Raw genomic sequence first — 27,616 nt, 5'->3', positions numbered from 1 at the left:
GTATCTTCGGTAGTATAGTGACGAGTAGCCCAGCCTGTCACGGTGGAGTCCGGGGTTCGATTCCCCGCCGAAGAGTTTTTTTTCCTGAATAATTTTTTGTTCGTAACGAAAAAACGTTTTTTTTTTGTTTTTGATATGGAACTAAATGAAAATTGATTTTTTTGAGTCGGTTCAAAGCTTGATTTTTTTCAAGTATTTTACAAGTATAATTTTTTGCTGAGCATTTTTTTGCTGGAACTATGTTGGCATGCGAAAAAGCAGTTTTTTTTTTAAATGTTGGGATTTAGGGTTCCTAAACGCTGATCAAGATCTATAGTGTCGTTCTATAATTTGAGAATTTCAAATGACATGAATTTGGAAGATATGCGATTAATTGTATCTTCGGTAGTATAGTGGTGAGTATCCCAGCCTGTCACGTTGGAGACCGGGGTTCGATTCCCCGCCGAAGAGGTTTCTTTTCTGAATAATTTTTAGTTCGTATTAAAAAAAAACGTTTTTTTTTGTTTTTGAACAGGAACTACATGAAGTTTGTTTTTTTTTCAGTCGGTTCAAAGCCTTAAATTTAGTTTCAGATAGCTTACAAACATGACTTTCTGCTCCGAGTTTTTTGCTGGGACTATGTTGGGATGAGAAAAAGCTGCTTTTTTCAAAAAATGATCGGATTTCATGTTGCTGTATACAGCAGGATTCCTGAACGCTGATCGAGTTGTATTGTGTCATTCTGTAACTTGAGAATTTCAAATGACATGAACTTGGAAGTTATGCGAGGAAGTGTATATTCGGTAGTATAGTGACGAGTATCCCAGCCTGAGACGTTGGAGACCGGGGTTCGAATCCCCGCCCGCCGAAGAGGTTTCTTTTCTGAATAATTTTTAGTTCGTATCGAAAAAACGTTTTTTTTTTGTTTTTGAACAGGAACTACATGAAGTTTTTTTTTTTTTCAGTTGGTTCAAAGCCTTAAATTTAGTTTCAGATAGCTTACAAACATGACTTTCTGCTCCGAGTTTTTTGCTGGGCCTATGTTGGGATGAGAAAAAGCTGCTTTTTTCAAAAAATGATCGGATTTCATGTTGCTGTATACAGCAGGATTCCTGAACGCTGATCGAGTTGTATTGTGTCATTCTGTAACTTGAGAATTTCAAATGACATGAATTTGGAAGATATGCGAGGAAGTGTATCTTCGGTAGTATAGTGGTGAGTATCCCAGCCTGTCACGTTGGAGACCGGGGTTCGATTCCCAGCCGAAGAGGTTTTTATTTCCTGAATAATTTTTAGTTCGTATCGAAAAAACGTTTTTTTTTGTTTTGATATATGGAACTGCATGAAAATTTTTTTTTATTTTTTTGAGCCGGTTCAAAGCTTGATTTTTTTCAAGTATTCTACAAGTATAATTTTTTGCTGAGCATTTTTTGCTGAAACTATGTTGGGATGCGAAAAGCAGTTTTTTTTAACAAAAAAGTTGAGATTCCATGTTGCTGTATACAGCAGGGTTCCTAAACGATGATCGAGTTCTATTCTGTCATTCTGTAATTTGAGAATTTCATACGACACTAACTTGGCAGATACGCTCGGAACTGTATTTTCGGTAGTATAGTGGTGAGTATCCCAGCCTGTCACGTTGGAGACCGTGGTTGGATTCCCCGGCGAAGAAGTTTTTAAATCCTGAATAATTTTTAGTTCGTATCAAAAAAACGTTTTTTTTATTTTCAACAGGAACTACATGAAGTTTTTTTTTCAGACGGTTCAAAGCCTTAAATTTAGTTTCAGATAGCTTACAAACATGACTTTCTGCTCCGAGTTTTTTGCTGGGACTATGTTGGGCTGAGAAAAAGCTGCTTTTTTCAAAAAATGATCGGATTTCATGTTGCTGTATACAGCAGGATTCCTGAACGCTGATCGAGTTGTATTGTGTCATTCTGTAACTTGAGAATTTCAAATGACATGAATTTGGAAGATATGCGAGGAAGCGTATCTTCGGTAGTATAGTGGTGAGTATCCCAGCCTGTCACGTTGGAGACCGGGGTTCGATTCCCCGCCGAAGAGGTTTTTATTTCCTGAATAATTTTTAGTTCGTATCGAAAAAACGTTTTTTTTTTGTTTTTGATATGGAACTACATGAAAATTTTTATTTTTTTGAGCCGGTTCAAAGCTTGATTTCTTTCAAGTATTCTACAAGTATAATTTTTTGCTGAGCATTTTTTTGCTGAAACTATGTTGGGATGCGAAAAAGCTGTTTTTTTTACAAAAATTTTCGGGATTTCATGTTGCTGTATACAGCAGGATTCCTGAACGCTGATCGAGTTGTATTGTGTCATTCTCTAACTTGAGAATTTCAAATGACATGAACTCGGAAGTTATGCGAGGAAGTGTATCTTCGGTAGTATAGTGACGAGTAGCCCAGCCTGTCACGGTGGAGACCGGGGTTCGATTCCCCGCCGAAGAGGTTTTTATTTCCTGAATAATTTTTAGTTCGTATCGAAAAAACGTTTTTTTTTTGTTTTTGATATGGAACTACATGAAAATTTTTATTTTTTTGAGCCGGTCCCAAAGCTTGATTTTTTTTCAAGTGTTCTACAAGTATAATTTTTTGCTGAGCATTTTTTTGCTGAAACTATGTTGGGATGCGAAAAGCAGTTTTTTTTACAAAAATGTTGAGATTCCATGTTGCTGTATACAGTAGGGTTCCTAAACGATGATCGAGTTCTATTCTGTCATTCTGTAATTTGAGAATTTCATACGACACTAACTTGGCAGATACGCTCGGAACTGTATTTTCGGTAGTATAGTGGTGAGTATCCCAGCCTGTCATGTTGGAGACCGTGGTTGGATTCCCCGGCGAAGAAGTTTTTAAATCCTGAATAATTTTTAGTTCGTATCAAAAAAACGTTTTTTTTTGTTTTTCAACAGGAACTACATGAAGTTTTTTTTTCCAGACGGTTCAAAGCCTTAAATTTAGTTTCAGATAGCTTACAAACATGACTTTCTGCTCCGAGTTTTTTGCTGGGACTATGTTGGGATGAGAAAAAGCTGCTTTTTTCAAAAAATGATCGGATTTCATGTTGCTGTATACAGCAGGATTCCTGAACGCTGATCGAGTTGTATTGTGTCATTCTGTAACTTGAGAATTTCAAATGACATGAATTTGGAAGATATGCGAGGAAGCGTATCTTCGGTAGTATAGTGGTGAGTATCCCAGCCTGTCACGTTGGAGACCGGGGTTCGATTCCCCGCCGAAGAGGTTTTTATTTCCTGAATAATTTTTAGTTCGTATCGAAAAAACGTTTTTTTTTGTTTTTGATATGGAACTACATGAAAATTTTTATTTTTTTGAGCCGGTTCAAAGCTTGATTTCTTTCAAGTATTCTACAAGTATAATTTTTTGCTGAGCATTTTTTTGCTGAAACTATGTTGGGATGCGAAAAAGCTGTTTTTTTTACAAAAATTTTCGGGATTTCATGTTGCTGTATACAGCAGGATTCCTGAACGCTGATCGAGTTGTATTGTGTCATTCTCTAACTTGAGAATTTCAAATGACATGAACTTGGAAGTTATGCGAGGAAGTGTATCTTCGGTAGTATAGTGACGAGTAGCCCAGCCTGTCACGGTGGAGTCCGGGGTTCGATTCCCCGCCGAAGAGTTTTTTATTTCCTGAATAATTTTTAGTTTGTATCGAAAAAACGTTTTTTTTTTGTTTTTGATATGGAACTAAATGAAAATTGATTTTTTTGAGTCGGTTCAAAGCTTGATTTTTTTCAAGTATTTTACAAGTATAATTTTTTGCTGAGCATTTTTTTTTGCTGGAACTTTGTTGGGATGCGAAAAAGCAGTTTTTTTATAAATGTTGGGATTTCATGTTGCTGTATACAGCAGGGTTCCTAAACGCTGATCAAGATCTATAGTGTCGTTCTATAATTTGAGAATTTCAAATGACATGAATTTGGGAGATATGCGATTAATTGTATCTTCGGTAGTATAGTGGTGAGTATCGCAGCCTGTCACGTTGGAGACCGGGGTTCGATTCCCCGCCGAAGAGGTTTTTGTTTCCTGAATAATTTTAGTTCGTATCGAAAAAACTTTTTTTTTGTTTTTGATATGGAACTACATGAAAATTTTTATTTTTTTGAGCCGGTTCAAAGCTTGATTTTTTTCAAGTATTCTACAAGTATAATTTTCTGCTGAGCATTTTTTTACTGAAACTATGTTGGGATGCGAAAAGCAGTTTTTTTACAAAAAATTTCGGGATTTCATGTTGCTGTATACAGCAGGATTCCTGAACGCTGATCGAGTTGTATTGTGTCATTCTGTAACTTGAGAATTTCAAATGACATGAACTTGGAAGTTATGCGAGGAAGTGTATCTTCGGTAGTATAGTGGTGAGTATCCCAGCCTGTCACGTTGGAGACCGGGGTTCGATTCCCCGCCGAAGAGGTTTTTATTCCCTGAATAATTTTTAGTTCGTATCGAAAAAATGTTTTTTTTTTGTTTTTGAACAGGAACTACATGAAGTTTGTTTTTTTTTCAGTCGGTTCAAAGCCTTAAATTTAGTTTCAGATAGCTTACAAACATGACTTTCTGCTCCGAGTTTTTTGCTGGGACTATGTTGGGATGAGAAAAAGCTGCTTTTTTCAAAAAATGATCGGATTTCATGTTGCTGTATGCAGCAGGATTCCTGAACGCTGATCAAGTTGTATTGTGTCATTCTGTAACTTGAGAATTTCAAATAACATGAATTTGGAAGATATGCGAGGAAGTGTATCTTCGGTAGTATAGTGGTGAGTATCCCAGCCTGTCACGTTGGAGACCGGGGTTCGATTCCCCGCCGAAGAGGTTTTTATTCCCTGAATAATTTTTAGTTCGTATCGAAAAAACGTTTTTTTTTTGTTTTTGATATGGAACTACATGAAAAGTTTTATTTTTTTGAGCCGGTTCAAAGCTTGATTTTTTTCAAGTATTCTACAAGTATAATTTTTTGCTGAGCATTTTTTTGCTGAAACTATGTTGGGATGCGAAAAGCAGTTTTTTTTACAAAAATGTTGAGATTCCATGTTGCTGTATACAGCAGGGTTCCTAAACGATGATCGAGTTCTATTCTGTCATTCTGTAGTTTGAGAATTTCATATGACACTAACTTGGCAGATATGCTCGAAACTGTATTTTCGGTAGTATAGTGGTGAGTATCCCAGCCTGTCACGTTGGAGACCGGGGTTGGATTCCCCGGCGAAGAGGTTTTTAAATCCTGAATAATTTTTAGTTCGTATCAAAAAAACGTTTTTTTTTTGTTTTTGAACAGGAACTACATGAAGTTTTTTTTTTCAGTCGGTTCAAAGCCTTAAATTTAGTTTCAGATAGCTTACAAACATGACTTTCTACTCCGAGTTTTTTGCTGGGACTATGTTGGGAAGAGAAAAAGCTGCTTTTTTCAAAAAATGATCGGATTTCATGTTGCTGTATACAGCAGGATTCCTGAACGCTGATCGAGTTGTATTGTGTCATTCTGTAACTTGAGAATTTCAATTGACATGAATTTGGAAGATATGCGAGGAAGTGTATCTTCGGTAGTATAGTGGTGAGTATCCCAGCCTGTCACTTTGGAGACCGGGGTTCGATTCCCCGCCGAAGAGGTTTTGATATCCCGAATAATTTTTAGTTTGTATCGAAAAAACGTTTTTTTTGTTTTTGATATGGAACTACATAAAATTTTTTATTTTTTTGAGCCGGTTCAAAGCTTGATTTTTTTCAAGTATTCTACAAGTATAGTTTTTTGCTGAGCATTTTTTTGCTGAAACTATGTTGGGATGCGAAAAAGCAGTTTTTTTACAAAAAATTTCGGGATTTCATGTTGCTGTATACAGCAGGATTCCTGAACGCTGATCGAGTTGTATTGTGTCATTCTGTAACTTGAGAATTTCAAATGACCTGAACTTGGATGTTATGCGAGGAAGTGAATCTTCGGTAGTATAGTGGTGAGTATCGCAGCCTGTCACGTAGGAGACCGGGGTTCGATTCGCCTCCGAAGAGGTTTTTATTTCCTGATAATTTTTAGTTCGTATCGAAAAAACGTTTTTTTTTTTGTTTTTGAACTAAAACTACATGAAAATTGCTTTTTTTTAGTCGGTTCAAAGCTTGATTTTTTTCAAGTATTCTACAAGTATAGTTTTTTGCTGAGCATTTTTTTGCTGAAACTATGTTGGGATGCGAAAAAGCAGTTTTTTTACAAAAAATTTCGGGATTTCATGTTGCTGTATACAGCAGGATTCCTGAACGCTGATCGTGTTGTATTGTGTCATTCTGTAACTTGAGAATTTCAAATGACCTGAACTTGGATGTTATGCGAGGAAGTGAATCTTCGGTAGTATAGTGGTGAGTATCGCAGCCTGTCACGTTGGATTCCGGGGTTCGATTCCCCGCCGAAGAGTTTGTTATTTCCTGAATAATTTTTAGTTTGTATCGAAAAAACGTTTTTTTTTTGTTTCTGATATGGAACTACATAAAAATTGCTTTTTTTTAAGTCGCTTCAAAGCTTGATTTTTTCAAGTATTCTACAAGTATAATTTTTTTGCTGAATTATGTTGGGATGCGAAAAAGCAGTTTTTAAAGAAAAAATGTTGGGATTTCATGTTGCTGTATACAGCAGGGTTCCTAAACGCTGATCAAGATCTTTAGTGTCGTTCTATAATTTGAGAATTTCAAATGACCTGAACTTGGAAGATATGCGATTAATTGTATGTTCGGTAGTATAGTGGTGAGTATCCCAGCCTGTCGCGTTGGAGACCGGGGTTCGATTACCCGCCGAAGAGGTTTTTTGTCTGAATAATTTTTAGTTCGTATCAAAAAAACGTTTTTTTTTTGTTTTTGAACAGGAACTACATGAAGTTTTTTTTTCAGTCGGTTCAAAGCCTAAAATTTAGTTTCAGATAGCTTACAAACATGACTTTCTGCTCCGAGTTTTTTGCTGGGACTATGTTGGGATGAGAAAAAGCTGCTTTTTTCAAAAAATGATCGGATTTCATGTGCTGTATACAGCAGGATTCCTGAACGCTGATCGAGTTGTATTGTGTCATTCTGTAACTTGAGAATTTCAAATGACATGCATTTGGAAGATATGCGAGGAAGTGTATCTTTGGTAGTATAGTGGTGAGTATCCCAGCCTGTCACGTTGGAGACCGGGGTTCGATTCCCCGTCGAAGAGGTTTTTATTTCCTGAATAATTTTTAGTTCGTATCGAAAGAACGTTTTTTTTTTGTTTTTGATATGGAACTACATGAAAATTTTTATTTTTTTGAGCCGGTTTAAAGCTTGATGTTTTTCAAGTATTTACAAGTATAATTTTTTGCTGAGCATTTTTTTGCTGAAACTATGTTGGGATGCGAAAAAGCAGTTTTTTTTACAAAAAATTTCGGGATTTCATGTTGCTGTATACAGCAGGATTCCTGAACGCTGATCGAGTTGTATTGTGTCATTCTGTAACTTGAGAATTTCAAATGACATGAATTTGGAAGATATGCAAGGAAGTGTATCTTCGGTAGTATAGTGGTGAGTATCCCAGCCTGTCACGTTGGAGACCGGGGTTTGATTCCCCGCCGAAGAGGTTTTTGTTTCCTGAAAAAATTTTAGTTCGTATCGAGAAAACGTTTTTTTTTGTTTTTGAAATGGAGCTACATGAAAATTGCTTTTTTTTAGTCGGTTCGAAGCTTGATTTTTTTCAAGTATTCTACAATTATAATTTTTTGCTGAGCATTTTTTGCTGAAACTATGTTGGGATGCGAGAAGCAGTTTTTTTTTAAACAAAAATGCTGAGATTCCATGTTGCTGTATACAGCAGGGTTCCTTTACGATGATCGAGTTCTATTCTGTCATTCTGTAATTTGAGAATTTCATATGACACTAACTTGGCAGATATGCTCGGAACTGTATTTTTGGTAGTATAGTGGTGAGTATCCCAGCCTGTCACGTTGGAGACCGGGGTTGGATTCCCCGGCGAAGAGGTTTTTAAATCCTGAATAATTTTTAGTTCGTATCAAAAAAACGTTTTTTTTTGTCTTTGAACAGGAACTACATGAAGTTTTTTTTTCAGTCGGTTCAAAGCCTTAAATTTAGTTTCAGATAGCTTACAAACATGACTTTCTGCTCCGAGTTTTTTGCTGGGACTATGTTGGGAAGAGAAAAAGCTGCTTTTTTCAAAAAATGATCGGATTTCATGTTGCTGTATACAGCAGGATTCCTGAACGCTGATCGAGTTGTATTGTGTCATTCTGTAACTTGAGAATTTCAATTGACATGAATTTGGAAGATATGCGAGGAAGTGTATCTTCGGTAGTATAGTGTTGAGTATCCCAGCCTGTCACTTTGGAGACCGGGGTTCGATTCCCCGCCGAAGAGTTTTTTGTTTCCTGAATAATTTTTAGTTTGTATCGAAAAAACGTTTTTTTTTGTTTTTGATATGGAACTACATAAAAATTGCTTTTTTTTGAGTCGGTTCAAAGCTTGACTTTTTTCAAGTATTCTACAAGTATAGTTTTTTGCTGAGCATTTTTTTGCTGAAACTATGTTGGGATGCGAAAAAGCACTTTTTTTTACAAAAAATTTCGGGATTTCATGTTGCTGTATACAGCAGGATTCCTGAACGCTGATCGAGTTGTATTGTGTCATTCTGTAACTTGAGAATTTCAAATGACATGAACTTGGATGTTATGCGAGGAAGTGTCTCTTCGGTAGTATAGTGGTGAGTATCCCAGCCTGTCACGTTGGATTCCGGGGTTCGATTCCCCGCCGAAGAGTTTTTTGTTTCCTGAATAATTTTTAGTTTGTATCGAAAAAACGTTTTTTTTTGTTTTTGATATGGAACTACATAAAAATTGCTTTTTTTTGAGTCGGTTCAAAGCTTGACTTTTTTCAAGTCTTCTACAAGTATAATTTTTTGCTGAGCATTTTTTTGCTGAATTATGTTGGGATGCGAAAAAGCAGTTTTTTCAAAAAAAATGTTGGGATTTCATGTTGCTGTATACAGCAGGGTTCCTAAACGCTGATCAAGATCTTTAGTGTCGTTCTATAATTTGAGAATTTCAAATGACGTGAACTTGGAAGATATGCGATTAATTGTATCTTCGGTAGTATAGTGGTGAGTATCCCAGCCTGTCGCGTTGGAGACCGGGGTTCGATTCCCCGCCGAAGAGGTTTTTTTTCTGAATAATTTTTAGTTCTTATCGAAAAAACGTTTTTTTTGTTTTTGAACAGGAACTACATGAAGTTTTTTTTTTCAGTCGGTTCAAAGCCTTAAATTTAGTTTCAGATAGCTTACAAACATGACTTTCTGCTCCGAGTTTTTTGCTGGGACTATGTTGGGATGAGAAAAAGCTGCTTTTTTCAAAAAATGATCGGATTTCATGTTGCTGTATACAGCAGGATTCCTGAACGCTGATCGAGTTGTATTGTGTCATTCTGTAACTTGCGAATTTCAAATGACATGAATTTGGAAGATATGCGAGGAAGTGTATCTTCGGTAGTATAGTGGTGAGTATCCCAGCCTGTCACGTTGGAGACCGGGGTTCGATTCCCCGCCGAAGAGGTTTTTTTTTCCTGAATAATTTTTAGTTCGTATCGAAAGAACGTTTTTTTGTTTTTGATATGGAACTACATGAAAATTTTCATTTTTTTGAGCCGGTTCAAAGCTTGATGTTTTTCAAGTATTCTACAAGTATAATTTTTTGCTGAGCATTTTTTTGCTGAAACTATGTTGGGATGCGAAAAAGCAGTTTTTTTTACAAAAAAATTCGGGATTTCATGTTGCTGTATACAGCAGGATTCCTGAACGCTGATCGAGTTGTATTGTGTCATTCTGTAACTTGAGAATTTCAAATGACATGAATTTGGAAGATATGCAAGGAAGTTTATCTTCGGTAGTATAGTGGTGAGTATCCCAGCCTGTCACGTTGGAGACCGGGGTTCAATTCTCCGCCGTAGAGGTTTTTATTTCCTGAATAATTTTTAGTTCGTATCGAAAGAACGTTTTTTTTTGGTTTTGATATGGAACTACATGAAAATTTTTATTTTCTTGAGCCGGTTCAAAGCTTGATGTTTTTCAAGTATTCTACAAGTATAATTTTTTGCTGAGCATTTTTTTGCTGAAACTATGTTGGGATGCGAAAAAGCACTTTTTTTTACAAAAAATTTCGGGATTTCATGTTGCTGTATACAGCAGGATTCCTGAACGCTGATCGAGTTGTATTGTGTCATTCTGTAACTTGAGAATTTCAAATGACATGAACTTGGATGTTATGCGAGGAAGTGTCTCTTCGGTAGTATAGTGGTGAGTATCCCAGCCTGTCACGTTGGATTCCGGGGTTCGATTCCCCGCCGAAGAGTTTTTTGTTTCCTGAATAATTTTTAGTTTGTATCGAAAAAACGTTTTTTTTTGTTTTTGATATGGAACTACATAAAAATTGCTTTTTTTTGAGTCGGTTCAAAGCTTGACTTTTTTCAAGTTTTCTACAAGTATAATTTTTTGCTGAGCATTTTTTTGCTGAATTATGTTGGGATGCGAAAAAGCAGTTTTTTCAAAAAAAATGTTGGGATTTCATGTTGCTGTATACAGCAGGGTTCCTAAACGCTGATCAAGATCTTTAGTGTCGTTCTATAATTTGAGAATTTCAAATGACGTGAACTTGGAAGATATGCGATTAATTGTATCTTCGGTAGTATAGTGGTGAGTATCCCAGCCTGTCGCGTTGGAGAGCGGGGTTCGATTCCCCGCCGAAGAGGTTTTTTTTCTGAATAATTTTTAGTTCTTATCGAAAAAACGTTTTTTTTGTTTTTGAACAGGAACTACATGAAGTTTTTTTTTTCAGTCGGTTCAAAGCCTTAAATTTAGTTTCAGATAGCTTACAAACATGACTTTCTGCTCCGAGTTTTTTGCTGGGACTATGTTGGGATGAGAAAAAGCTGCTTTTTTCAAAAAATGATCGGATTTCATGTTGCTGTATACAGCAGGATTCCTGAACGCTGATCGAGTTGTATTGTGTCATTCTGTAACTTGCGAATTTCAAATGACATGAATTTGGAAGATATGCGAGGAAGTGTATCTTCGGTAGTATAGTGGTGAGTATCCCAGCCTGTCACGTTGGAGACCGGGGTTCGATTCCCCGCCGAAGAGGTTTTTTTTTCCTGAATAATTTTTAGTTCGTATCGAAAGAACGTTTTTTTGTTTTTGATATGGAACTACATGAAAATTTTCATTTTTTTGAGCCGGTTCAAAGCTTGATGTTTTTCAAGTATTCTACAAGTATAATTTTTTGCTGAGCATTTTTTTGCTGAAACTATGTTGGGATGCGAAAAAGCAGTTTTTTTTACAAAAAAATTCGGGATTTCATGTTGCTGTATACAGCAGGATTCCTGAACGCTGATCGAGTTGTATTGTGTCATTCTGTAACTTGAGAATTTCAAATGACATGAATTTGGAAGATATGCAAGGAAGTTTATCTTCGGTAGTATAGTGGTGAGTATCCCAGCCTGTCACGTTGGAGACCGGGGTTCAATTCTCCGCCGTAGAGGTTTTTATTTCCTGAATAATTTTTAGTTCGTATCGAAAGAACGTTTTTTTTTGGTTTTGATATGGAACTACATGAAAATTTTTATTTTCTTGAGCCGGTTCAAAGCTTGATGTTTTTCAAGTATTCTACAAGTATAATTTTTTGCTGAGCATTTTTTGCTGAAACTATCTTGGGATGCGAAAAAGCAGTTTTTTTTACAAAAAATTTCGGGATTTCATGTTGCTGTATACAGCAGGATTCCTGAACGCTGATCGAGTTGTATTGTGTCATTCTGTAACTTGAGAATTTCAAATGACATGAACTTGGATGTTATGCGAGGAAGTGTACCTTCGGTAGTATAGTGGTGAGTATCCCAGCCTGTCACGTTGGCGTCCGGAGTTCGATTCCCCGCCGAAGAGTTTTTTTATTTCCTGAATAATTTTTAGTTTGTATCGAAAAAACGGTTTTTTTTTTGTTTTTGATATGGAACTACATAAAAATTGCTTTTTTAGTCGGTTCAAAGCTTGATTTTTTTCAAGTATTCTACAAGTATAATTTTTGATGTGCATTTTTTTGCTGGAACTTTGTTGGGATGCGAAAAAGCAGTTTTTTTTTTAAAAAAAAATGTTGGGATTTCATGTTGCTGTATACAGCAGGGTTCCTAAACGCTGATCAAGATCTATAGTGTCGTTCTGTAATTTGAGAATTTCAAATGACATGAACTTGGAAGATATGCGATGATTTTTATCTTCGGTAGTATAGTGGTGAGTATCCCAGCCTGTCACGTTGGAGTCCGGGGCTCGATTCCCCGCCGAAGAGTTTTTTTATTTCCTGAATAATTTTTAGTTTGTGTCGAAAAAACGTTTTTTTTGTTTTTGTTTTTGATATAGAACTACATAAAAATTGCTTTTTTTAGTCGGTTCAAAGCTTGATTTTTTTAAGTATTCTACAAGTATATTTTTTTGCTGAGCATTTTTTTGCTGGAACTATGTTGGGATGCGAAAAAGCAGTTTTTAAAAAAAAAATGTTGGGATTTCATGTTGCTGTATACAGCAGGGTTCTTAAACGCTGATCAAGATCTATAGTGTCGTTCTATAATTTGAGAATTTCAAATGACATGAACTTGGAAGATATGCGATTAATTGTATCTTCGGTAGTATATTGGTGAGTATCCCAGCCTATAACGTTGGAGACCGGGGTTCGATTCCCCGCCGAAGAGGTTTTTTTTTCTGAATAAATTTTAGTTCGTATCGAAAAAACGTTTTTTTTTGTTTTTGAACAGGAACTACATGAATTTTTTTTTTTCAGTCGGTTCAAAGCCTTAAATTTAGTTTCAGATAATTTACAAACGTGACTTTCTGCTCCGAGTTTTTTGCTGGGACTATGTTGGGATGAGAAAAAGCTGCTTTTTTCAAAAAATGATCGGATTTCATGTTGCTGTAAACAGCAGGATTCCTGAACGCTGATCGAGTTGTATTGTGTCATTCTGTAACTTGAGAATTTCAAATGACATGAACTTGGAAGATATGCGAGGAATTTCAAATGACATGAACTTGGAAGATATGCGAGGAAGTATATCTTCGGTAGTATAGTGGTGAGTATCCCAGCCTGTCACGTTGGAGACCGGGGTTCGATTCCCCGCCGAAGAGGTTTCCTATTTCCTGAATAATTTTTAGTTTGTATCGAAAACACGTTTTTTTTTATATGGAACTACATGAAAACTGCTTATTTTTGAATCGGTTCAAAGCCTTAAATTTAGTTTCAGATAGCTGACAACCATGACTTTCTGCTCCGAGTTTTTTGCTGGGACTATGTTGGGATGAGAAAAAGCTGCTTTTTTCAGAAAATGCTCTGATTTCATGTTGCTGTATACAGCAGGATTCCTGAACGCTGATCGAGTTGTATTGTGTCATTCTGTAACTTGAGAATTTCAAATGAGATGAACTTGGAAGATATGCGAGGAAGTGTATCTTCGGTAGTATAGTGGTGAGTATCCCAGCCTGTCACGTTGGAGAACGGGGTTCGATTCCCCGCCGGAGAGGTTTCCTGTTTCCTGAATAATTTTTAGTTCGTATCGAAAACACGTTTTTTTTTTGATATGGAACTACATGAAAACTGCTTTTTTTTGAGTCGGTTCAAAGCCTTAAATTTAGTTTCAGATAGCTTACAACCATGACTTTCTGCTCCGAGTTTTTTGCTGGGACTATGTTGGGATGAGAAAAAGCTGCTTTTTTCAAAAAATGATCGGATTTCATGTTGCTGTATACAGCAGGATTCCTGAACGCTGATCGAGTTGTATTGTGTCGAGCTGTAACTTGAGAATTTCAAATGACATGAACTTGGAAGATATGCAAGGAACTGTATCTTCGGTAGTATAGTGGTGAGTATCCCAGCCTGTCACGTTGGAGACCGGGGTTCGATTCCCCGCCGAAGAGGTTTTTATTTCCTGAATAATTTTTAGTTCGTATCGAAAAAACGTTTTTTTTTTGTTTTTGATATGGAACTATATGAAAACCGCTTTTTTAAAGTCGGTTCAAAGCTTGATTTTTTTCAAGTATTCTACAAGTACAATTTTTTGCTGAGCATTTTTTGCTGGAACTATGTTGGGATGCAAAAAAAGCAGTTTTTTTTTAAATGTTGGGATTTCATGTTGCTGTATACAGCAGGGTTCCTAAACGATGATCGAGATCTATAGTGTTGTTCTATAATTTGAGAATTTCAAATGACATCAACTTGGAAGATATGCGATGAAATTTATCTTCGGTAGTATAGTGGTGAGTATCCCAGCCTGTCACGTTGGAGACCGGGATTCGATTCCTCGCCGAAGAGGTTTTTATTTACTGAATAATTTTAAGTTCGTATCGAAAAAACGTTTTTTTTTTGTTTTTGAACTGGAACTACATGAAGTTTGTTTTTTTTCAGTCGGTTCAAAGCCTCAAATTTAGTTTCAGATAGCTTACTACCATGACTTTCTGCACCGAGTTTTTTGCTGGGACTATGTTGGGATGAGAAAAAGCTGCTTTTTTTAAAAAACGATCGGATTTCATGTTGCTCTATACAGCAGGATTCCTGAACGCTGATCGAGTTGTATTGTGTCGTTCTATAATTTGAGAATTTCAAATGACATGAACTTGGAAGATAAGCGATGAACTGTATCTTCGGTTGTATAGTGGTGAGTATCCCAGCCTGTCTCGTTGGAGACCGGGGTTCGATTCCCCACGGAAGAGGTTTTTATTTACTGAATAATTTTTAGTTCGTATCGAAAAAACATTTTTTTTCTGTTTTTGAACTGGAACTACATGAAGTTTGCTTTTTTTTCCAGTCGGTTCAAAGCCTTAAATTTAGTTTTAGATAGCTTACAACCATGACTTTCTGCTCCGAGTTTTTTGCTGGGACTATGTTGGGATGAGAAAAAGCTGCTTTTTTCAAAAAAATGATCGGATTTTATGTTGCTGTATACAGCAGGATTCCTGAACGCTGATCGAGTTGTATTGTGTCGAGCTGTAACTTGAGAATTTCAAATGACATGAACTTGGAAGATATGCGAGGAAGTGTATCTTCGGTAGTATAGTGGTGAGTATCCCAGCCTGTCACGTTGGAGACCGGGGTTCGATTCCCCTCCGAAGAGGTTTTTATTTCCTGAATAATTTATAGTTCGTATCGAAAAAACGTTTTTTTTTTGTTTTTGATATGGAACTATATGAAAACCGCTTTTTTTTAGTCGGTTCAAAGCTTGATTTTTTTCAAGTATTCTACAAGTATAATTTTTTGCTGAGCATTTTTTGCTGGAACTATGTTGGGATGCAAAAAAGCAGTTTTTTTTAATGTTGGGATTTCATGTTGCTGTATACAGCAGAGTTCCTAAACGATGATCGAGATCTATAGTGTCGTTCTATAATTTGAGAATTTCAAATGACATGAACTTGGAAGATATGCGATTAATTGTATCTTGGTGAGTATCCTAGCCTGTCATGTTGGAGACGAGGGTTCGATTCCCCGCAGAAGAGGTTTTTATTTCCTGAATATTTTTTAGTTCGTATCGAAAAAGCGTTTTTTTGTTTTTGAAATGGAACTACATGAAAATTGCTTTTTTTAGTCGGTTCAAAGCTTGATTTTTTTCAAGTATTCTACAAGTATAATTTTTTGCTGAGCATTTTTTGCTGGAACTTTGTTGGGATGCAAAAAATCAGTTTTTTTTTTAATGTTGGGATTTCATGTTGCTGTATACAGCAGGGTTCCTAAACGATGATCGAGATCTATAGTGTCGTTCTATAATTTGAGAATTTCAAATGACATCAACTTGGAAGATATGCGATGAATTTTATCTTCGGTAGTATAGTGGTGAGTATCCCAGCCTGTCACGTTGGAGACCGGGGTTCGATTCCCCGCCGAAGAGGTTTTTATTTACTGAATAATTTATAGTTCGTATCGAAAAAACGTTTTTTTTTTGTTTTTGATATGGAACTATATGAAAACCGCTTTTTTTTAGTCGTTTCAAAGCTTGATTTTTTTCAAGTATTCTACAAGTATAATTTTTTGCTGAGCATTTTTTGCTGGAACTATGTTGGGATGCAAAAAAAGCAGTTTTTTTTAATGTTGGGATTTCATGTTGCTGTATACAGCAGAGTTCCTAAACGATGATCGAGATCTATAGTGTCGTTCTATAATTTGAGAATTTCAAATGACATGAACTTGGAAGATATGCGATTAATTGTATCTTGGTGAGTATCCTAGCCTGTCATGTTGGAGACCAGGGTTTGATTCCCCGCAGAAGAGGTTTTTATTTCCTGAATATTTTTTAGTTCGTATCGAAAAAGCGTTTTTTTGTTTTTGAAATGGAACTACATGAAAATTGCTTTTTTTAGTCGGTTCAAAGCTTGATTTTTTTCAAGTATTCTACAAGTATAATTTTTTGCTGAGCATTTTTTGCTGGAACTTTGTTGGGATGCAAAAAATCAGTTTTTTTTTAAATGTTGGGATTTCATGTTGCTGTATACAGCAGGGTTCCTAAACGATGATCGAGATCTATAGTGTCGTTCTATAATTTGAGAATTTCAAATGACATCAACTTGGAAGATATGCGATGAATTTTATCTTCGGTAGTATAGTGGTGAGTATCCCAGCCTGTCACGTTGGAGACCGGGGTTCGATTCCCCGCCGAAGAGGTTTTTATTTACTGAATAATTTTAAGTTCGTATCGAAAAAACGTTTTTTTTTTGTTTTTGAACTGGAACTACATGAAGTTTGTTTTTTTTCAGTCGGTTCAAAGCCTCAAATTTAGTTTCAGATAGCTTACTACCATGACTTTCTGCACCGAGTTTTTTGCTGGGACTATGTTGGGATGAGAAAAAGCTGCTTTTTTCAAAAAACGATCGGATTTCATGTTGCTGTATACAGCAGGATTCCTGAACGCTGATCGAGTTGTATTGTGTCGTTCTATCATTTGAGAATTTCAAATGACATGAACTTGGAAGATATGCGATTAATTGCATCTTGGTGAGTATCCTAGCCTGTCATGTTGGAGACCAGGGTTCGATTCCCCGCAGAAGAGGTTTTTATTTCCTGAATATTTTTTAGTTCGTATCGAAAAAACGGTTTTTTTTTTTGTTTTTGAAATGGAACTACATGAAAATTGTATTTTTTTGAGCAGGTTCAAAGCTTGATTCTTTTCAAGTATTTTACAAGTATAATTTTTTGCTGAGCATTTTTTGCTGGAACTATGTTGGGATGCGAAAAAGCAGTTTTTTAACAAAAAATGTTGGGATTTCAAGTTGCTGTATACAGCAGGGTTCCTAAACGCTGATCGAGTTCTGTTGTGTCGTTCTATAATTTGAGAAGTTCGAATCACATGAACTTGGAAGATATGCGCGTAAGCGTATCTTCGGTAGTATAGTGGTGAGAATCCCAGCCTGTCACGTTGGAGACTGGGGTTCGATTCCCCGCCGAAGAGGTTTTTATTTCCTGAATAAATTTTAATTCGTATCGAAAAAACGGTTTTTTTTTGTTTTTGAACTGGAACTACATGAAGTTTGCTTTTTTTTTTCAGTCGGTTCAAAGCCTTAAATTTAGTTTCAGATAGCTTACAACCATGACTTTCTGCTCCGAGTTTTTTGCTGGGACTATGTTGGGATGAGAAAAAGCTGCTTTTTTCAAAAAACGATCGGATTTCATGTTGCTGTATACAGCAGGATTCCTGAACGCTGATCGAGTTGTATTGTGTCATTCTGTAACTTGAGAATTTCAAATGACATGAACATGGAAGATATGCGATGAAGTGTATCTTCGGTAGTATAGTGGTGAGTATCCTAGCCTGTCATGTTGAAGACCAGGGTTCGATTCCCCGCAGAAGAGGTTTTTATTTCCTGAATATTTTTTAGTTCGTATCGAAAAAGCCTTTTTTTGTTTTTGAAATGGAACTACATGAAAATTGCTTTTTTTTGAGCAGGTTCAAAGCTTGATTCTTTTCAAGTATTTTACAAGTATAATTTTTTACTGAGCATTTTTTGCTGGAACTATTTTTTTTTTAAATGTTGGGATTTCATGTTGCTGTATACAGCAGGGTTCCTAAACGCTGATCAAGATCTATAGTGTTGTTCTATAATTTGAGAATTTCAAATGACATGAACTTGGAAGATATGCGATTATTTGTATCTTGGTGAGTATCGTAGCCTGTCATGTTGGAGACCGGGGTTCGATTCCCCGCCGAAGAGGTTTTTATTTCCTGAATAAATTTTAGTTCGTATCGAAAAAACGGTTTTTTTTTTGTTTTTGAACTGGAACTACATGAAGTTTGCTTTTTTTTTCAGTCGGTTCAAAGCCTTAAATTTAGTTTCAGATAGCTTACAACCATGACTTTCTGCTCCGAGTTTTTTTGCTGGGACTATGTTGGGATGAGAAAAAGCTGCTTTTTTCAAAAAACGATCGGATTTCATGTTGCCTTATACAGCAGGATTCCTGAACGCTGATCGAGTTGTATTGTGTCATTCTGTAACTTGCGAATTTCAAAAGACATGAACATGGAAGATATGCGATGAAGTGTATCTTCGGTAGTATAGTTTTGAGTATCCTAGCCTGTCATGTTGGAGACCAGGGTTCGATTCCCCGCAGAAGAGGTTTTTATTTCCTGAATATTTTTTAGTTCGTATCGAAAAAGCGTTTTTTTGTTTTTGAAATGGAACTACATGAAAATGGCTTTTTTTGAGCAGGTTCAAAGCTTGATTCTTTTCAAGTATTTTACAAGTATAATTTTTTACTGAGCATTTTTTGCTGGAACTATTTTTTTTTTAAATGTTGGGATTTCATGTTGCTGTATACAGCAGGGTTCCTAAACGCTGATCAAGATCTATAGTGTCGTTCTATAATTTGAGAATTTCAAATGACATGAACTTGGAAGATATGCGATTAATTGTATCTTGGTGAGTATCCTAGCCTGTCATGTTGGAGACCAGGGTTCGATTCCCCGCAGAAGAGGTTTTTATTTCCTGGATATTTTTTAGTTCGTATCGAAAAAGCGTTTTTTTGTTTTTGAAATGGAACTACATGAAAATTGCTTTTTTTAAGCAGGTTCAAAGCTTGATTCTTTTCAAGTATTTTACAAGTATAATTTTTTGCTGAGCATTTTTTGCTGGAACTATTTTTTTTTTAATTTTTGGGATTTCATGTTGCTGTATACAGCAGGGTTCCTAAACGCTGATCAAGATCTTTAGTGTCGTTCTATAATTTGAGAATTTCAAATGACATGAACTTGGAAGATATGCGATTAAGTGTATCTTCGGTAGTATAGTGGTGAGTATCCCAGCCTGTCACGTTGGAGATCGGGGTCCGATTCCACGCCGAAGAGGTTTTTATTTCCTGAATAATTTTTAGTTCTTATCGAAAAAACGTTTTTTTTGTGTTTGAACAGGAACTACACGAAGTTTTTTTTTTTCAGTCGGTTCAAAGCCTTAAATTTAGTTTCAGATAGCTTACAAACATGACTTTCTGCTCCGAGTTTTTTGCTGGGACTATGTTGGGATGAGAAAAAGCTGCTTTTTCAAAAAATGATCGGATTTCATGTTGCTGTTTACAGCAGGATTCCTGAACGCTGATCGAGTTGTATTGTGTCATTCTGTAACTTGAGAATTTCAAATGACATGAACTTGGAAGATATGCGAGGAAGTGTATCTTCGATAGTATAGTGGTGAGTATCCCATCCTGTCACGTTGGAGACCGGGGTTCGATTCCCCGCCGAAGAGGTTTTTATTTCCTGAATAATTTTTAGTTCGAATCGAAAAAACGTTTTTTTTTGTTTTTGATATGGAACTACATGAAAATTGTTTTTTTTAAAGCAGGTTCAAAGCTTGATTCTTTTCAAGTATTTTACAAGTATAATTTTTTGCTGAGCATTTTTTGCTGGAACTATTTTTTTTTTTAATTTTGGGATTTCATGTTGCTGTATACAGCAGGGTTCCTAAACGCTGATCAAGATCTATAGTGTCGTTCTATCATTTGAGAATTTCAAATGACATGAACTTGGAAGATATGCGATTAATTGTATCTTGGTGAGTATCCTAGCCTGTCATATTGGAGACCAGGGTTCGATTCCCCGCAGAAGAGGTTTTTATTTCCTGAATATTTTTTAGTTCGTATCGAAAAAGCGTTTTTTTGTTTTTGAAATGGAACTACATGAAAATTGCTTTTTTTAAAGCAGGTTCAAAGCTTGATTCTTTTCAAGTATTTTACAAGTATAATTTTTTGCCGAGCATTTTTTGCCGGAACTATTATTTTTTTTTTAAATTTTGGGAATTCATGTTGCTGTATACAGCAGGGTTCCTAAACGCTGATCAAGATCTATAGTGTCGTTCTATAATTTGAGAATTTCAAATGACATGAACTTGGAAGATATGCGATTAATTGTATCTTCGGTAGTATAGTGGTGAGTATCCCAGCCTGTCACGTTGGAGACCGGGGTCCGATTCCACGCCGAAGAGGTTTTTATTTCCTGAATAATTTTTAGTTCTTATCGAAAAAACGTTTTTTTTTGTGTTTGAACAGGAACTATATGAAGTTTGTTTTTTTTCAATCGGTTCAAAGCCTTAAATTTAGTTTCAGATAGCTTACAAACATGACTTTCTGCTCCGAGTTTTTTGCTGGGACTATGTTGGGATGAGAAAAAGCTGCTTTTTTCAAAAAATGATCGGATTTCATGTTGCTGTTTACAGCAGGATTCCTGAACGCTGATCGAGTTGTATTGTGTCATTCTGTAACTTGAGAATTTCAAATGACATGAACTTGGAAGATATGCGAGGAAGTGTATCTTCGATAGTATAGTGGTGAGTATCCCAGCCTGTCACGTTGGAGACCGGGGTTCGATTCCCCGCCGAAGAGGTTTTTATTTCCTGAATAATTTTTAGTTCGTATCGAAAAAACGTTTTTTTTTTGTTTTTGATATGGAACTACATGAAAACTGCTTATTTTTGAGTCGGTTCAAAGTCTTAAATTTAGTTTCAGATAGCTTACAACCATGACTTTCTGCTCCGAGTTTTTTTGCTGGGACTATGTTGGGATGAGAAAAAGCTGCCTTTTTCAAAAACTGATCGGATTTCATGTTGCTGTATACAGCAGGATTCCTGAACGCTGATCGAGTTGTATTGTGTCATTTTGTAACTTAAGAATTTCAAATGACATGAACTTGGAAGATATGCGAGGAAGTGTATCTTCGGTAGTATAGTGGTGAGTATCCCAGCCTGTCACGTTGGAGACCGGGGTTCGATTCCCCGCCAAAGAGGTTTTTATTTCCTGAATAATTTTTAGTTCGTATCGAAAAAACTTTTTTTTTTGTTTTTGATATGGAACTACATGAAAACTGCGTTTTTTGAGTCGGTCCAAAGCTTGATTTTTTTTCAAGTATTCTACAAGTATAATTTTTTGCTGAGCATTTTTTTGCTGGAACTATGTTGGGATGCGAAAAAGCAGTTTTTTAAAAAAAAATGTTGGGATTTCATGTTGCTGTATACAGCAGGGTTCCTAAACGCTGATCAAGATCTATAGTGTCGTTCTATAATTTGAGAATTTCAAATGACATCAACTTGGAAGATAAGCGATTAATTGTATCTTCGGTAGTATAGTGGTGAGTATCCCAGCCTGTCACGATGGAGGCCGGGGTCCGATTCCACGCCAAAGAGGTTTTTATTTCCTGAATAATTTTTAGTTCTTATCGAAAAAACGTTTTTTTTGTGTTTGAACAGGAACTACATCAAGTTTTTTTTTTCAATCGGTTCAAAGCCTTAAATTTAGTTTCAGATAGCTTACAAACATGACTTTCTGCTCCGAGTTTTTTGCTGGGACTATGTTGGGATGAGGAAAAGCTGCTTTTTTCAAAAAATGATCGGATTTCATGTTGCTGTTTACAGCAGGATTCCTGAACGCTGATCGAGTTGTATTGTGTCATTCTGTAACTTGAGAATTTCAAATGACATGAACTTGGAAGATATGCGAGGAAGTGTATCTTCGATAGTATAGTGGTGAGTATCCCAGCTTGTCACGTTGGAGACCGGGGTTCGATTCCCCGCCGAAGAGATTTTTATTTCCTGAATAATTTTTAGTTCGTATCGAAAAAACGTTTTTTTTTTGTTTTTGATATGGAACTACATGAAAACTGCTTATTTTTGAGTCGGTTCAAAGCCTTAAATTTAGTTTCAGATAGCTTACAACCATGACTTTCTGCTCCGAGTTTTTTTGCTGGGACTATGTTGGGATGAGAAAAAGCTGCTTTTTTCAAAAAATGATCGGATTTCATGTTGCTGTATACAGCAGGATTCCTGAACGCTGATCGAGTTGTATTGTGTCATTTTGTAACTTAAGAATTTCAAATGACATGAACTTGGAAGATATGCGAGGAAGTGTATCTTCGGTAGTATAGTTGTGAGTATCCGAGCCTGTCACGTTGGAGACCGGGGTTCGATTTCCCGCCGAAGAGGTTTTTATTTCCTGAATAATTTTTAGTTCGTATCGAAAAAACTTTTTTTCGTTTTTGATATTGAACTACATGAAAACTGCTTTTTTTGAGTCGGTCCAAAGCTTGATTTTTTTTAAGTATTCTACAAGTATAATTTTTTGCTGAGCATTTTTTTGCTGGAACTATTTTGGGATGCGAAAAAGCAGTTTTTTTTTAAATGTTGGGATTTCATGTTGCTGTATACAGCAGGGTTCCTAAACGCTGATCGAGATCTATAGTGTCGTTCTATAATTTGAGAATTTCAAATGATATGAACTTGGAAGATATGCGATGAATTGTATCTTCCGTAGTATAGAGGTGAGTATCCCAGCCTGTCACGTTGGAGACCGGGGTTCGATTCCCCGCCGAAGAGATTTTTATTTACTGAATAATTTTTAGTTCTCATCGAAAAATTGTTTTTTTTTTTTTTTTGAACTGGAACTACATGAAGTTTGCTTTTTTTTTTCAGTCGGTTCAAAGCCTCAAAGTTAGTTTCAGATAGCTTACTACCATGACTTTCTGCACCGAGTTTTTTGCTGGGACTATGTTGGGATGAGAAAAAGCTGCTTTTTTCAAAAAACGATCGGATTTCATGTTGCTGTATAAAGCAGGATTTCTGAACGCTGATCGAGTTGTATTGTGTCATTCTGTAACTTGAGAATTTCAAATGATATGAACTTGGAAGATATACGAGGAAGTGTATCTTCGGTAGTATAGTGGTGAGTATCCCAGCCTGTCACGTTGGAGACCGGGGTCCGATTCCCCGCCGAAGAGGTTTTGATTTCCTGAATAATTTTTAGTTCGTATCGAAAAAGCTTTTTTTTTGTTTTTGAAATGGAACTACATGAAAATTGCTTTTTTTTGAGCAGGTTCAAAGCTTGATTCTTTTCAAGTTTTTTACAAGTATAATTTTTTGCTGAGCATTTTTTGCTGGAACTATGTTGGGATGCGAAAAAGCAGTTTTTAACAAAAAATGTTGGGTTTTCAAGTTGCTGTATACAGCAGGGTTCCTAAACGCTGATCGAGTTCTGTTGTGTCGTTCTATAATTTGAGAAGTTCGAATCACATGAACTTGGAAGATATGCGCGTAAGCTTATCTTCGGTTGTATAGTGGTGAGAATCCCAGCCTGTCACGTTGGAGACCGGGGTTCGATTCCCCGCCGAAGAGGTTTTTATTTCCTGAATAAATTTTAGTTCGTATCGAAAAAACCTTTTTTTTGTTTTTGAACTGGAACTACATGAAATTTGCTTTTTTTCCAGTCGGTTCAAAGCCTTAAATTTAATTTCAGATAGCTCACAACCATGACTTTCTGCTCCGAGTTTTTTGCTGGGAGTATGTTGGGATGAGAAAAAGCTACTTTTTTCAAAAAAATGATCGGATTTCATGTTGCTGTGTACAGCAGGATTCCTGAACGCTGATCGAGTTCTATTGTGTCATTCTGTAGCTATTCTGTCTTTCTTGAACTTCATGGACTATGTTGGGATAAGAAAAAGCTGCTTTTTTAAAAAAAATGATCGGATTTCATGTTGCTGTGTACAGCAGGATTCCTGGACGCTGATCGAGTTCTATTGTGTCATTCTGTAACTTGAGAATTTCATATGACACGAGCTTGGCAGATATGCTCGGAACTGTACAGTGTAGTAAAGCGGTGAGTGTCACAACCTGTCACGTTGGAGACCGGGTGGGGTTCCCCGCCGAAGAGGTTTTTAACTCCTGAATAATTTTTTGTTTTTGAAATGGAACTTCATGAAAACAGCTTTTTTTGAGTCGGTTCAAAGCTTGACGTTTTTCGAGTATTCTACAAATATAATTTTTTGCTGAGCATTTTTTTGCTGGAACTATGTTGGGATGCGAAAAAGCAGTTTTTTTTACAAAAAATGATTGGATTCCATGTTGCTGTATACAGCAGGGTTCCTAAACGCTGATCGAGTTCTTTTGTGTCGTTCTATAAATTGAGAATTTCAAATGACACGAACTTGGAAGATATGCGCGGAAGTGTATCTTCGGTAGTTTAGTGGTGAGTATCGCAGCTTGTCACGTTGGAGACCGGGGTTCGATTCGCCGCCGAAGAGGTTTTTATCTCCTGATAATTTTTTAGTTCGTATCGAAAAAACGTTTTTTTTTGTTTTTGAACTAGAACTACATGATATTTGCTTTTTTCAGTCGGTTCAAAGCCCTAAATTTAGTTTCAGATAGCTTACAATCATGACTTTCTGCTCCGAGTTTTTTGCTGGGACTATGTTGGGATGAGAAAAAGCTGCTTTTTTCAAAAAAAATGATCGGATTTTATGTTGCTGTATACAGCAGGATTCCTGAACGCTGATCGAGTTGTATTGTGTCATTCTGTAACTTGAGAATTTCAAAGGACACGAACTTGGAAGATATGCGCGGAAGTGTATCTTCGGTAGTTTAGTGGTGAGTATCCCAGCCTGTCACGTTGGAGACCGGTGTTCGATTCCCCGCCGATGAGGTTTTGATTTCCTGAATAATTTTTAGTTCGTATCGAAAAAACGTTTTTTTTTTTGAAATGGAACTACATGAAAATTGCTTTTTTTTAGTCGGTTCAAAGCTTGATTTTTCAAGTATTCTGCAAGTATAATTTTTTTCTGAGCATTTTTTCGCTGAAACTATGTTGGGATGCGAAAAAGCAGTTTTATTTAAAAAAAATGTTGGGATTTCATGTTGCTGTATACAGCAGGATTCCTAAACGCTGATCAAGTTCTATTGTGTCGTTCTATAGTTTGAGAATTTCAAATGACACGAACTTGGAAGATATGCGCGGAAGTGTATCTTCGGTAGTTTAGTGGTGAGTATCGCAGCCTGTCACGTTGGAGACCGGGGTTCGATTCGCCGCCGAAGAGGTTTTGATTTCCTGAATAATTTTTAGTTCGCATCGAAAAAACGTTTTTTTTGTTTTTGAACAAGAAATACATGATATTTGCTTTTTTTTCAGTCGGTTCAAAGCCTTAAATTTAGTTTCAGATATCTTACAACCATGACTTTCTGCTCCGAGTTTTTTGCTGGGACTATGTTGGGATGAGAAAAAGCCGTTTTTTTCAAAAAAATGATCGGATTTTATGTTGCTGTATACAGCAGGATTCCTGAACGCTGATCGAGTTGTATTGTGTCATTCTGTAACTTGAGAATTTCAGTTGACATGAACTTGGAAGTTATGCGAGGAAGTGTATCTTCGGTAGTATAGTGGTGAGTATCACAGCCTGTCACGTTGGAGACCGGGGTTCGATTCCCCGCCGAAGAGGTTTTGATTACCTGAATAATTTTTAGTTCGTAACGAAAAAAAACGTTTTTTTTTGTTTTTGAAATGGAACTACATGAAAATTGCTTTTTTTTCAGTCGGTTCAAAGCCTTAAATTTAGTTTCAGATAGCTTACAACCATGACTTTCTGCTCCGAGTTTTTTGCTGGGACTATGTTGGGATGAGAAAAAGCTGCTTTTTTCAAAAAAAATGATCGGATTTTATGTTGCTGTATACAGCAGGATTCCTGAACGCTGATCGAGTTGTATTGTGTCATTCTGTAACTTGAGAATTTCAAATGACACGAACTTGGAAGATATGCGCGGAAGTGTATCTTCGGTAGTTTAGTGGTGAGTATCCCAGCCTGTCACGTTGGAGACCGGTGTTCGATTCCCCGGCGATGAGGTTTTGATTTCCTGATAATTTTTAGTTCGTATCGAAAAAACGTTTTTTTTTGTTTTTGAACTAGAACTACATGATATCTGTTTTTTTTTGAGTCGGTTCAAAGCCTTAAATTTAGTTTCAGATAGCTTACAACCATGACTTTCTGCTCCGAGGTTTTTGCTGGGACTGGGATGAGAAAAAGCTGCTTTTTTCAAAAAAATGATCGGATTTTATGTTGCTGTATACAGCAGGATTCCTGAACGCTGATCGAGTTGTATTGTGTCATTCTGTAACTTGAGAATTTCAAATGACACGAACTTGGAAGATATGCGCGGAAGTGTATCTTCGGTAGTTTAGTGGTGAGTATCGCAGCCTGTCACGTTGGAGACCGGGGTTCGATTCGCCGCCGATGAGGTTTTGATTTCCTGATAATTTTTAGTTCGCATCGAAAAAACGTTTTTTTTTTGTTTTTGAACGAGAAATACATGATATTTGCTTTTTTTTTAGTCGGTTCAAAGCCTTAAATTTAGTTTCAGATAGCTTACAACCATGACTTTCTGCTCCGAGTTTTTTGCTGGGACTTTGTTGGGATGAGAAAAAGCCGTTTTTTTCAAAAAAATGATCGGATTTTATGTTGCTGTATACAGCAGGATTCCTGAACGCTGATCGAGTTGTATTGTGTCATTCTGTAACTTGAGAATTTCAGTTGACATGAACTTGGAAGTTATGCGAGGAAGTGTATCTGCGGTAGTATAGTGGTGAGTATCACAGCCTGTCACGTTGGAGACCGGGGTTCGATTCCCCGCCGAAGAGGTTTTGATTACCTGAATAATTTTTAGTTCGTAACGAAAAAAACGTTTTTTTTTTGTTTTTGAAATGGAACTACATGAAAATTGCTTTTTTTAGTCGGTTAAAAGCTTGATTTTTTTCAAGTATTCTGCAAGTATAATTTTTTTCTGAGCATTTTTTTGCTGAATTTATGTTGGGATGCGAAAAAGTAGTTTTTTTAAAAAAAAAATGTTGGGATTTCATATTGCTGTATACAGCAGGATTCCTAAACGCTGATCGAGTTCTATTGTGTCGTTCTATAATTTGAGAATTTCAAATGACATGAACTTGGAAGATATGCGAGGAAGTGTATCTTCGGTAGTATAGTGGTGAGTATCCCAGCCTGTCACGTTGGAGACCGGGGTTCGATTCCCCGCCGAAGAGGTTTTGATTTCCTGAATAATTTTTAGTTCGTATCGAAAAAACGTTTTTTTTTTGTCTTTGAAATGGAACTACATGATATCTGCTTTTTTTTGAGTCGGTTCAAAGCCTTAAATTTAGTTTCAGATAGCTTACAACCATGACTTTCTGCTCCGAGGTTTTTGCTGGGACTATGTTGGGATGAGAAAAAGCTTCTTTTTTCAAAAAACGCTCTGATTTCATGTTGCTGTATACAGCAGGATTCCTGAACGCTGATCGAGTTGTAT

At 36.4% G+C, this 27,616-nt stretch overlaps 1 protein-coding gene and 23 non-coding genes across 24 annotated transcripts in view; all 24 read left to right on the top strand.

Annotated features, from left to right (window-relative positions):
- The window catches only part of LOC134840571 (galactose-1-phosphate uridylyltransferase-like), a 183,820-nt gene that overhangs the window by 31,815 nt on the left and 124,389 nt on the right, over positions 1-27,616 (top strand). The gene's annotated exons all lie outside the window — the stretch shown is intronic.
- Trnad-guc (transfer RNA aspartic acid (anticodon GUC)) lies at positions 379-450 on the top strand. Its single transcript has one exon. It is a non-coding gene; the product is annotated as a tRNA-Asp (tRNA).
- On the top strand, positions 1,972-2,043 carry Trnad-guc (transfer RNA aspartic acid (anticodon GUC)). Its single transcript has one exon. It is a non-coding gene; the product is annotated as a tRNA-Asp (tRNA).
- Trnad-guc (transfer RNA aspartic acid (anticodon GUC)) lies at positions 3,167-3,238 on the top strand. Its single transcript has one exon. It is a non-coding gene; the product is annotated as a tRNA-Asp (tRNA).
- Positions 4,357-4,428, top strand: Trnad-guc (transfer RNA aspartic acid (anticodon GUC)). The gene has a single exon. It is a non-coding gene; the product is annotated as a tRNA-Asp (tRNA).
- Positions 4,756-4,827, top strand: Trnad-guc (transfer RNA aspartic acid (anticodon GUC)). The gene has a single exon. It is a non-coding gene; the product is annotated as a tRNA-Asp (tRNA).
- On the top strand, positions 5,550-5,621 carry Trnad-guc (transfer RNA aspartic acid (anticodon GUC)). The gene has a single exon. It is a non-coding gene; the product is annotated as a tRNA-Asp (tRNA).
- Trnad-guc (transfer RNA aspartic acid (anticodon GUC)) lies at positions 7,118-7,189 on the top strand. Its single transcript has one exon. It is a non-coding gene; the product is annotated as a tRNA-Asp (tRNA).
- Trnad-guc (transfer RNA aspartic acid (anticodon GUC)) lies at positions 7,517-7,588 on the top strand. Its single transcript has one exon. It is a non-coding gene; the product is annotated as a tRNA-Asp (tRNA).
- On the top strand, positions 8,706-8,777 carry Trnad-guc (transfer RNA aspartic acid (anticodon GUC)). Its single transcript has one exon. It is a non-coding gene; the product is annotated as a tRNA-Asp (tRNA).
- On the top strand, positions 9,102-9,173 carry Trnad-guc (transfer RNA aspartic acid (anticodon GUC)). Its single transcript has one exon. It is a non-coding gene; the product is annotated as a tRNA-Asp (tRNA).
- Trnad-guc (transfer RNA aspartic acid (anticodon GUC)) lies at positions 9,494-9,565 on the top strand. Its single transcript has one exon. It is a non-coding gene; the product is annotated as a tRNA-Asp (tRNA).
- Trnad-guc (transfer RNA aspartic acid (anticodon GUC)) lies at positions 10,290-10,361 on the top strand. Its single transcript has one exon. It is a non-coding gene; the product is annotated as a tRNA-Asp (tRNA).
- On the top strand, positions 10,686-10,757 carry Trnad-guc (transfer RNA aspartic acid (anticodon GUC)). The gene has a single exon. It is a non-coding gene; the product is annotated as a tRNA-Asp (tRNA).
- On the top strand, positions 11,078-11,149 carry Trnad-guc (transfer RNA aspartic acid (anticodon GUC)). Its single transcript has one exon. It is a non-coding gene; the product is annotated as a tRNA-Asp (tRNA).
- Trnad-guc (transfer RNA aspartic acid (anticodon GUC)) lies at positions 13,103-13,174 on the top strand. The gene has a single exon. It is a non-coding gene; the product is annotated as a tRNA-Asp (tRNA).
- Positions 13,495-13,566, top strand: Trnad-guc (transfer RNA aspartic acid (anticodon GUC)). Its single transcript has one exon. It is a non-coding gene; the product is annotated as a tRNA-Asp (tRNA).
- Positions 13,889-13,960, top strand: Trnad-guc (transfer RNA aspartic acid (anticodon GUC)). Its single transcript has one exon. It is a non-coding gene; the product is annotated as a tRNA-Asp (tRNA).
- On the top strand, positions 15,850-15,921 carry Trnad-guc (transfer RNA aspartic acid (anticodon GUC)). The gene has a single exon. It is a non-coding gene; the product is annotated as a tRNA-Asp (tRNA).
- Positions 16,619-16,690, top strand: Trnad-guc (transfer RNA aspartic acid (anticodon GUC)). Its single transcript has one exon. It is a non-coding gene; the product is annotated as a tRNA-Asp (tRNA).
- On the top strand, positions 20,820-20,891 carry Trnad-guc (transfer RNA aspartic acid (anticodon GUC)). The gene has a single exon. It is a non-coding gene; the product is annotated as a tRNA-Asp (tRNA).
- Trnad-guc (transfer RNA aspartic acid (anticodon GUC)) lies at positions 21,220-21,291 on the top strand. Its single transcript has one exon. It is a non-coding gene; the product is annotated as a tRNA-Asp (tRNA).
- Trnad-guc (transfer RNA aspartic acid (anticodon GUC)) lies at positions 25,689-25,760 on the top strand. Its single transcript has one exon. It is a non-coding gene; the product is annotated as a tRNA-Asp (tRNA).
- On the top strand, positions 27,282-27,353 carry Trnad-guc (transfer RNA aspartic acid (anticodon GUC)). The gene has a single exon. It is a non-coding gene; the product is annotated as a tRNA-Asp (tRNA).

The sequence above is a fragment of the Symsagittifera roscoffensis genome, chromosome 1, assembly GCF_963678635.1.
Source record: "Symsagittifera roscoffensis chromosome 1, txSymRosc1.1, whole genome shotgun sequence".
Taxonomy (NCBI): Eukaryota; Metazoa; Xenacoelomorpha; order Acoela; family Convolutidae; genus Symsagittifera; species Symsagittifera roscoffensis.
Note: the sequence above shows the minus strand (reverse complement) of the source record. Positions and strands in the feature narration are given on the sequence as shown.